The sequence below is a fragment of the Podarcis cretensis genome (assembly GCF_951804945.1).
Source record: "Podarcis cretensis genome assembly, chromosome: 13".
NCBI lineage: Eukaryota > Metazoa > Chordata > Lepidosauria > Squamata > Lacertidae > Podarcis > Podarcis cretensis.
In genome coordinates this window covers 43,554,616-43,564,892 of record NC_137182.1, presented here as the reverse complement: position 1 = coordinate 43,564,892, position 10,277 = coordinate 43,554,616, and positions in this window count along the sequence as shown.

The window sequence follows — 10,277 nt, the reverse complement described above, 5'->3', positions numbered from 1 at the left end:
GGCAGGAGTTGATCCAACAAACAATAAAAGTTTTATTAAGCAAAGGAAGTTTATGACACAAAGTGGGTCGGGAAACGAGTTCTTTCAGGTAGAATTTAACTTATTTACTTTAACTATAAGATGTCTCAGGTTTAAACATAACACTTTAGGCACAACTCTTCTTAAACTTCAGTTACTAAACATCAGTTGGTTCACTTCAGGTAGATAAATATTCAGGTTTCCAGAAGAGATGGCAAAATGTTCAGTTCAGTTTCTGTCACTTAGATAATACAGTGACCGCTCCCCACATCAACTGGGGGGGCGCCTTTTGCGTGGTCGTGTACAGCCCCCCCCCATCCCAGTGCATCTCCCGGTAGTAGGGGCTGGCTTTGCCCTCCCCAGGCTGGATACCTGGAGGTCTCCGCCTACCTCAGCCAATCTTCCAATCCCACCTGGGGAGGTGTTGTCATTTTTTTTCTTTTTAAATGATATTTATTGAAGTTTAAAATAAAGAACATACACATACACATACGAAACATAAAAAAGAAAAGAAAGAAAAAACAAGTATAATTTCCATCCTTATTTTCTTAAGCCTAATTTCATCGACCTCCTCGTGCCTCCCCCGTCTGCATTCTAATTTCATTATCTAGTCAGCAAATCCCTTCCCTTATTTCCCATAGCTTTTAGCAATTCTGTTCATTTTCTCTAATAAAACCTCTGTAAACCACATAATTTTAAAATCCATATCCATTCTAGCTTTCATTAATTTTATAATATTTATTAAGATAGTCTTTAAATTTCTTCCAATCTTCTTCCACTGTCTCTTTCTCCTGGTTTCGGATTCTGCCGGTCATCTCTACCAGTCCCATATAGTCTATCATCTTCATCTGCCATTCTTCCAGTGTGGGTAGATCTGGTGTCTTCCAATACTTTGCAATAAGTATCCTTGCTGCTGTTGTAGCATACATAAAAAAGGTTCTGTCCTTCTTTAACACCACATGGCTAACCATACCCAGGAGAAAGGCCTCTGGTTTCTTCAAGAAGGTATACTTAAATACCTTTTTCATTTCATTATATATCATTTCCCAGAAAGCCTTAATCCTTGGGCATGTCCACCAGAGGTGAAAGAATGTGCCTTCACTTTCTTTACATTTCCAACATTTATTCTCTGATAAGTGGTAAATCTTTGCAAGCTTGACTGGGGTCATGTACCACCTATAGATCATTTTCATAATATTCTCTCTCAAGGCGTTACACGCCGTAAATTTCATGCCGGTGGTCCACAACTTTTCCCAGTCAGCAAACATAATGTTATGTCCAATATCTTGTGCCCACTTAATCATAGCTGATTTAACCATTTCATCTTGTGTATTCCATTTCAGCAGCAAGCTATACATTTTTGACAAGTTCTTAGTATTGGATTCTAACAATTCTGTTTCCAATTTTGACTTTTCCACCTGGAAACCAATTTTTCTATCCAGCTTATAGACCTCCAAAATTTGATAATAATGAAGCCAGTCTCGCACTTTATCTCTTAGAGTCTCAAAACTCTGCAATTTCCACATATTACCCTCCTGTTCTCAAATTTCACAATATTTTGGCCATTTAGATTCCATATTAAGTCTTTTGAAACTTTTGCCTCCATTGGTGACAGCCACCTTGGAGTTTTGTTCTCCAATAAATCTTTATATTTAATCCAAACATTATACAATGCTTTCCTGACAATATGATTTTTAAACCCTTTATGAACCTTAACCTTGTCGTACCACAAATATGCATGCCACCCAAAGAAATTATTAAAACCTTCCAAATCTAAAATGTCTGTGTTCTCAAGAAGCAGCCAGTCTTTTAGCCAGCAGAAAGCTGCTGATTCATAATAAAGTTTCAAATCTGGCAGGGCAAATCCCCCCCCCCTTTCTTTTGCATCAGTTCCACCTGGGGAGGCGTTGTCAGAGGATCGGCCAGGTAGGGGGAGGAACCGCCCACAGAACAGAACGTGAATCTTACCTGCGAAGCAGTGCCAGTTGGCTCCAGAACTTCTCCCACCCTGCCCTCCCTCAGTTTAGCCTCCTTTTGCAGGTTAACCTTCAACCTCTTCTCCACAGGTACGTGGGTGCTGCTACGTCATGGTCACTGTTGAAGGGCTGGAAATGAACTTTCCTGCATTGGCAGCTTTTGCCTTTCCTTTAGTCACAACCTTGGCGGTTTCAGGCCTTGGGCGGAATCCTTTAGTCTATCTTCCTAAATGGGGGGCGGGTGCGTGAAGCGGTGACCCACGGCCCCCATGCGGTGGTGTTCCCGGGGTTCCCTGTTAAATGGGTCTTGAGGGGAGGCATTGGCCATATGCCGAGAGGTTGTCATTGCTCTCCACTGCAATGGCGGCAAAACGAGGGGCGGGCTCTCTGCTTGAACATATTGTGGCGATCACACAGGGCCCCCGGACGTTTGACGGTCTATTGACCCTGTGCCACCACTGTGATTGCCTTCTTCGCTGCCACCACCCCGCTTCTCATGGGGACACATGGAGTCCAGACAGTTGTTAACATTAACAAATAATCAAGTTTATTTTTAAATGCAGGAACAAGTGTATGGTTTCAGTTTATTATTATCTTGTCAGTTTCTTAATCTTAGTTCCTAACAACTCCAAACTGATTACTCCAACTATCTATCTGACTCAACCTAACAATTCCTCTCACTCTCTCACAATACAACTCTATCAACCCACACCGAATCCTCCTTCTTCCTTCTTCAACTCTCAAACCTCAACTCTCAACTCCCAAACCTCAACTGACTCTCAAACAGCTCCCACTCTAACTTTTACTGCCCCCTTGCATTCTCACTGGCCAATTACATCACACCCATTTTAAGTATTTCTTTATGACCCATCCTAGGAGGCAAACGCCACACGTATGTTCTCCAGAGCCAGGCCAATCCCCACACATTCTGGATAACCCAAACGTCTCTCTGATCCCCGGCTGGGGACTGGGAAGGATAAACGCCCAATGCCTGAGCCAAGGTCTCCCTACATCCGAAACGTAATTAAGTTGTGGTCAATTTTATTCTCATAGCACATTGTCTTGAGTCATTATTCTGCTCGGGGGTCGCCTGGGGTTGGAGGGGACTCCGCCTGTCCACGCAACGCTTTCAACTCTATACCACTTCCTTCACAGCTTAATCCTTTGGCCAAAATGACACCCAGGTAGCCTGAATTCCCACAGGATCTGCCTCTCCTGGCTCAGACTTAGCCCTCCCAGGACACTCCTGTCTGGATATCTTCCCCACGCTTGTGGTCCATAGAGAAGCATTAACCATGCTTCCCCCGGTGACTTCAGGGATACCTCAGGCTATTTCTGAGGTATCCTGGATGTAAAGTATTCAGGGATTTGTACACGAGTACAAGAACCTTGTGTACAACAACTCTGAACCAAGCCCGTGGCTGATGCAAAGTCGGTGGAGGTCTCTTAACAGTGATGCCATGTGTTCATGGTGTTTGTGGTGGTCATCATGTTTCATGGCCTGAGACATTTTGGCATCTGAGGTGTGCCTCAAAATAGCCCCCTCCCCCAATTTCCACCAGGGAAGAACGGGTGAAGGAAGATGTACATCAGGGACAAGGGAGGAAGAATATTGACCCCTGCTGCCTCAGTACATCCTGCCGCCTGAGGCAGTCACCTCACCTTGCCTCATGGGTGGAACAGCTCTGTTCTGTCTTTGTGTTCCTCTTTCAGTTAGGGAAGGTGTTATGTACTGAGTTGAATAGGATCCAAACTGCAGCAGTCTGATTGGTCCTAGAACAATAGGATTCAGAATGCAGCAGTCTGATTGGTCCTAGAACAATGCAGCAGTATGATTGGTTGGCAGGAACCACCCAATCATGCTCCAGATTGAAGTGAATCCACAACCTGATTGGCTTACAGTAGAATTCCAGAATTAGCCAATCATGTGCAGCCCATTGTGTAAATAATGTATATAAAGCAGATACTTTGAGGAGACATTCATTCATTCCTCCTCACCACTATGAGCTGAATAAAGAGCATGAAATCACTTTGCGACTCTGAGTATATTTCAGAAGGATAGATTTCCTTATTGCATTGTTGGTAGATGAACACTTTTAATTTTTACATATTTTTAAATAGCATTTGGTTGATATTTATGGTGTTTTTCAACTAAAATCTCCCAGGGCCAAAAAACATGTGATGCAAAATAGAAAGCACATCAGGATTTGTACTTATTTATATAATAATGAAGTTAATGGAAATCAACATACATACATGGCCCCTGATTAACCTTAGGAAACAAATTTTCCTTTGTGCCTCAGACAAACCTAGCTTGCAGAGTTTATTTTTGCTTACAAATCCTGTCTTAATGGTGTATTTGTGTAGGAATAGGGTGAGCCTGTGACCTCGATTCAGGAATGAAAGTATTAACCACAACAAAACAATGGCCAGACTGCCCAGGTAATGCAATCAACGACCATTATCAGGTATCCTCTGCTGTAGACCGCCTCCTTCTGTGATGTATGTATGTTTTAGGGGGGTGGTCTTGGGCTACAGGGTGGGCAGTTTTAAAAGTTTATATAAAGACTGTGCCATTGTTCAGAGTTCCCCTCCCTCCTGTGTGTGGTGAGTGGGGACCCTGTTGCAACAGTTTAATAAAGATCAGGCTTACTAGCTGCTTTGCTTCTCAGTATACTCTGGTTGGCCTCTGTTATTTTCTCCCACCAATAGGGAACCCTCTTCAGGACTCTATACGGGCTCTTGGATACCCCATAAGGGAAAAGGAGCTGTTTTTTACTTATTACATTGGACTGAGGGGTACTGAACACTGTGGTGTACTGTATATACAACCTTAGCATAGGATGGGGGAACTCAAAACATCAACATTCCAAGAGATCTTGCTCCCCCATTAAGTTTTTAGAGAATCCCCAAACTCACCTTTGTGTTTTTAATTATATTTTTAATTACTCATGCACCCTTAAGCACACAAAATGGGCTAGCCATGGACCCCCCCCCCAAACTCTAGAAATTAATAAATGATAGGATTTTGACTTATTGGGATAGGACAGAATAAATCGGAGGAATTAGCCCATGCAAAACGGCCTGGCAGCTGTGACAAAGACAGGGGATTTGGAAGGTTGCGAGGGTCACTGGGTGTGATGCCACAGGAAGAGGAGGGCGGCTTTGGCATAAGGCCTAGAATAGTAGGGGTGGGGGAGAGGCAGAAAGATCTGTTCTGGCTGGCTGAAATCTTTTTGTGAGAGATTCCTTGGATTCCAGTGCTGAACTGCTCTTGGGGTTTATTAGGGGCTTGTTATATGGACTCCCTCCAACTAAATTCCTGTGTAAATATGTGAATAAATCATGTTTCTTAAAGTTTTGGCAGCATCCGTCGTGTCTTCAGTTCTTAAAAGGAGGTTAAGGGCCAAGCAGATCCCAGCAGCCAAGGTCACCCAGAGTAAATGGGTTTAGGAGATAGGGAAGTTGTTTGCCTTTGTTTAGCTGATGGGTAGGCAAACTAAGGCCTGGGGGCCGCATCCAGCCCAATCGCCTTCTCAGTCCAGCCCGCAGATGGTCCGGGAATCAGCCCGTTTTTACAGTAGTAGAAGGTGTCCTTTTATTTAAAATGCATCTCTGGGTTATTTGTGGGGAATAGGAATTCATTCCAACCCCCCCCCCAAATATAGTCCTGCCCACCACATGGTCTGAGGGACGGTGGACCGGCCCATGGCTGAAAAAGGTTTGCTGACCCTGGTTAGCTCCATCAGCAGGCAAAGGGGGGAGGGTTCTGGCCACCAAGGTGGGGATGGTGAAGGAATTTTTCATAAAGTGCCCGCAGGTAAAGTCTGGTGGCAAGATTTGGATTTGGAATATGCGGCAAGAGATGGGGTAGACTGGACCACAGAGAGAAAGCAACAGAAACTCTCTTAGACTGGGGGTATGAGTTTGGAGGCCCTGACCCAAACCCCAGGAGAGTTCTAGGAAGACTGAATGTGTGAATTAACCAGAATAGACTGGGAACTGTGGGCGGGACTGTTGGATTTACTTAAGAGGAAGAATTCTATGGAAACTCCAGGCAAACTACTGCAGCAAAGGGAGTTGTTTCTGGTTCTTGGGATTGTGGACTGATTCACAAAGAGGCTCTTCCTGCAAAATCAACAAGTATTTTGCAATGTTGCGAAGCCATTTTTGTATTTCCTTTTCTTGCATGCTGGTTTAAGGATTTCTTAAGAATTGCTCATATAATATTTGTGTATGCCTGAAAGTTGTTTTGAAATGCAGAACTGACTGGAGCATGCACCAGAGAGAAGAGCTGGCGATGGTATATTGGTGGACTGGAAGAAGTGGTTACTAGGTTAGTGATGATCTGTACCCAAACACCACCAGAAAGTTATTTGTGTTTAGTCAGAATCTCCTAAAGGAATGGATGTTACCCATGGTAGATGGGAAGCTATCCAGACCATCTCCAATGATTCCGGTACTCCCATTGTGTGGAATAAGAAGATCACTAAGAAAGTGGGATACAACAAGGAGTTGAGCAGTGTGGAGCACAACTGGAACATATCCGTGACTGCCTCATATGAGTCAGGCGCACTCACTGAGGCTATTGCAAAGTACCAGTTCTCTCTCACTGCTCAGTATGGTGGGAGCAGTGTCAACACTGAAGAGCAAGACTAGAATGAAGCCACTGAGATCGAAGAAGCTATTAATTTGACCCTGCAGCCCAATGAGAAAATTTACATATGGCAATATCAACTGGGTTTGGGCAAGGAAACGGTCTTGTTCTGCCGTGATATGAAATTGAGGAGTGATTCTACTCCACCTACAGAGATTCCTTTGCCACCTTCCAATAAGCGAAAAGAAAAGTGTTAGGCCAAAAGGCATCTTCAAAGGCTTCCTCTATTATAAAATTTGATTGATTACAGTGGGCTAATATTTAGGCAATGTAGAGCTCTTATAATGGAGAGTTGGCTGAGTAGTATATAGACATGCATAAGCTAAACACGAAGTGAGATTAATGATTACTAGACATAGTATATACTCTCATATGGACATACACAGCCTGCTAGGTTGCAGTTAGAAAAGCATATCCTAGTTTGTGCACGATGCAGTGGACCCAAGCTGAGTGCCTTTTAGATAAGCTACTATTTCCCTGGTGCCTATAAATCCCTTTGTCAAATTTGTGCCTTCATCTTAATTTGTACCTGCTGAACTGTGAAACATGTCCCACTATTGTTATACAAATAAAATAAAATGAATAATGGTTTAAAAATGTGTTCCGTGTGCTTTTCACACTCGTGTACAAAATTATTTTCAACATATATTTTCCAGAAGACACAAATACCTTCTTCATTTTGCAGAAGCTCTTTCCAAAGGGTATTGAGGAAGTGGGGACCTCTGTTTACAATTTCATGCTTGTGTGCCATCAGAAACCTTCACTTTTTTACATCATAGTTTTTAGCTGTCTCCAATTTTGAGGGTTGGCTTAGTTCAGAGAAGGGTCCAGGGGCCTGATCCAGCACCACAAGCATATTTTTATTTCCACTTCCCAACCAAACCCACAATCCCACTAATTCGGCGGAAGCAAAACCAATCTAAAGTTCAGACACAGTGTTCAGGTGGTCAGATATATTTATGCATGTGTCCTGTGTTCACAGGCGTGAGAGTGTGAGGTGACCACAGCCACTTTGGGTCACTCACCAATGGCATGCTGGTCCTGGAGAGCTTCCTAAGGGTGAATGTGCCTTTATAGCTAAAAAGCAATAGCTCTTTTAACCCTGCCCCCTCCCTGTCCTAGAGGTGCAAGGAAGGAACATTCTCTTTACTCTGGTTGCCAATTGATTACTAGCCCCTATTCAAATGCTGGTTTCGACTTACGTGGTTCAGAATCTCAGTACCTCAAGGACCTCCCCGTCCCATATCAACCTACCTGAACTCTGCAGTGATCACTTGAAGCCCTTGTCTCTGCGCCCCCTCCAACGGAGGTGCCGAGGGGGGCAGCAAGAGAAGTGGCCTTGCCAGTGGTAGCCCCTGGTTGTGTAGAGCTCTCCCTCATTAGGCTTGCCCGCCAGTGCTGTCATTTGCTTTTGAATGCCAGGCTCATACATTTTTTTTCCTGGCTTCTGATTCTTTGAATTGATGCAATTTCTATCTATTTCTTTCACTTTTTAAATTTAAGAAATTATATCCCATTTTCCATACCACCAGACTCAAGTGGTCTGTAACAATAAAATGTACCATATACACAATTTAAAACATCACTTAAACTTCCAAAATTTAAAATCTCAAGAATTTAAAATCTCTCTCTCAGAAAAGGAAAAACAATCACCAGCTGTGACCATTTTAACCTTCCGAGAAGCATTCAGGAAGCAATGACTCTCTGAAATAAAACAGCTTTGACCACACCTCTGAAAGTCAGTAGGGTGAGGGTCTGCCTAACTTCTTGTGGGAGAAGGTTCCACCAGTCATCATTTGTGAGAGGGAACTGTGGGGGGGGGGAGACCCAAGAACACAGGAACTATTCCTCACTCTAAGGTTTTTATTTCAATAACAATGCAAGATAAATGAAGTTCCAACTCTGCAATTCTAAGATTCTATGGTTCCTTTTATTAATCCAACAACGTGCCTACTAAAACAGACCATGTATTTCAGCAAATGAGTTTGAATTATATAATTACATTCTTAATTACTCATGCACACTTAAGCACACACACTGGGCGGGCCATGGACTCCCCTAAGCTCTAGATATTAAAAATGGTAGGATTTTGACTTATTGGGATAGGACAGGATAAATACAAGCAGCAGAGGAATTAGCCTATGGGAAATGACCTGGCCTAGCTTGAACCATTAAGAAGCAATACAGGGCTATTCAGGGCCCTTGGGAAGGCAAGAGAACTGTACTTCCCCTGCTGCCCTGAGCTGTGACAGAGACAGAGGATTTGGAAGGTTGCTGGGGTCACTAGGTGTGATGCTGCAGGAAGAGTTGGGGGGGGGGGCTTTGGCAGAAGACCTCAAGTAGCAGCAGGGGAGGAGGCACCACAATTTGTGCTGGCTGGCTGAAGTTATTTTGTGAGAGTTGCCTTGGATTCCAGTGCTGAACTAATGTAGAAAACAAGCCCCTATTGGAGCTTGTTAGGGGCTTGTTAGATGGACTCCCTCCAACTAAATTCCTATGTGAATATGTGAATAAATCATGTTTCGTAAAGCTTTGGCAGCATCCGCCCTGTCTTCAAATCCTAAAATGAGGTTGAGGGCCAAGCAGATCCCATCAGCCAATGTTACCCAGAGTCCATGGGTTTAGGCGATAGGGAAGTTGCTTGCCTTTGTTTAGCCCCATCAGAAGGCAAAGGGGGGAGGGTTCTGGCCACCAAGGTGGGGTGGGTGTGGGTCAAGGAGCTTGTTAGGGTTTGTTAAATGGATTCCCTCCAACTAAATTCCTATGTGAATATGTGAATAAATCATGTTTCATAAAGCTTTGGCAGCATCCGCCCTGTCTTCAAATCTTAAAAGGAGGTTTTGAAGTAGCCATAGAAACACTTTAGGGACTGGGGGTATGAGCAGAGCGGTAGCCAGGTGATATTGCACCCCTGGCAGAACCATCCAGATTGCGCCCCTTAGCCGCGGACAAATTAGCTCTTCTTTCCGCCTCTCCTCCAACCCCCACCCCTCCACCCATTCAATTCACCCTTTATTTAAAACCATTTCTTATGAGGCAATAATTGATATTTATGGACATATTTTTAGTCGATTTTGCGCCCCCTGTCACCTGTGCCCCTGGCGGGGCCCACCTCACCACCCCCTAGCTATGGCCCTGGGAATGAGTTTGGAAGCCCTCACCCTAACCCCAGGAGAGCCCCAAGAAAACCAAACTTGTGAATTAAGCAGAGTGGCCTGGGAACTGTTCTTCAATGGGACTGTTTGATTTATGTAAGACGAAGAATTCTGTGGAAATCCAGGCAAACTACTGCAGCAAAGGGAGTGTTTTCGGCTCTCGGGACTGTGTCCTGATTCACAATGAGGCTCTTCCTGCAAGATCAACAAGTATTTTGGAGTGCTGTGAAGCCATTTTTGTCTTTCCCTTTCTTGCATGCTGGTTTAAGGATTCCTTAAGAATTGCCAGTGCTTTTTTTCTACCAAAAAAAAAAAAAGTTTAGGGGTACTCTCATTTTCCTCCTCATATTGAAATACAGCTCCTCAATGAGGACCTTAGATTCACAAAATGTTTAGGGGTATGCGTACCCCTGCGTACCCCCGGGGGGGAAAGCACTGAGAATTGCTCATATAATCTTTCTGTGTGTCCAA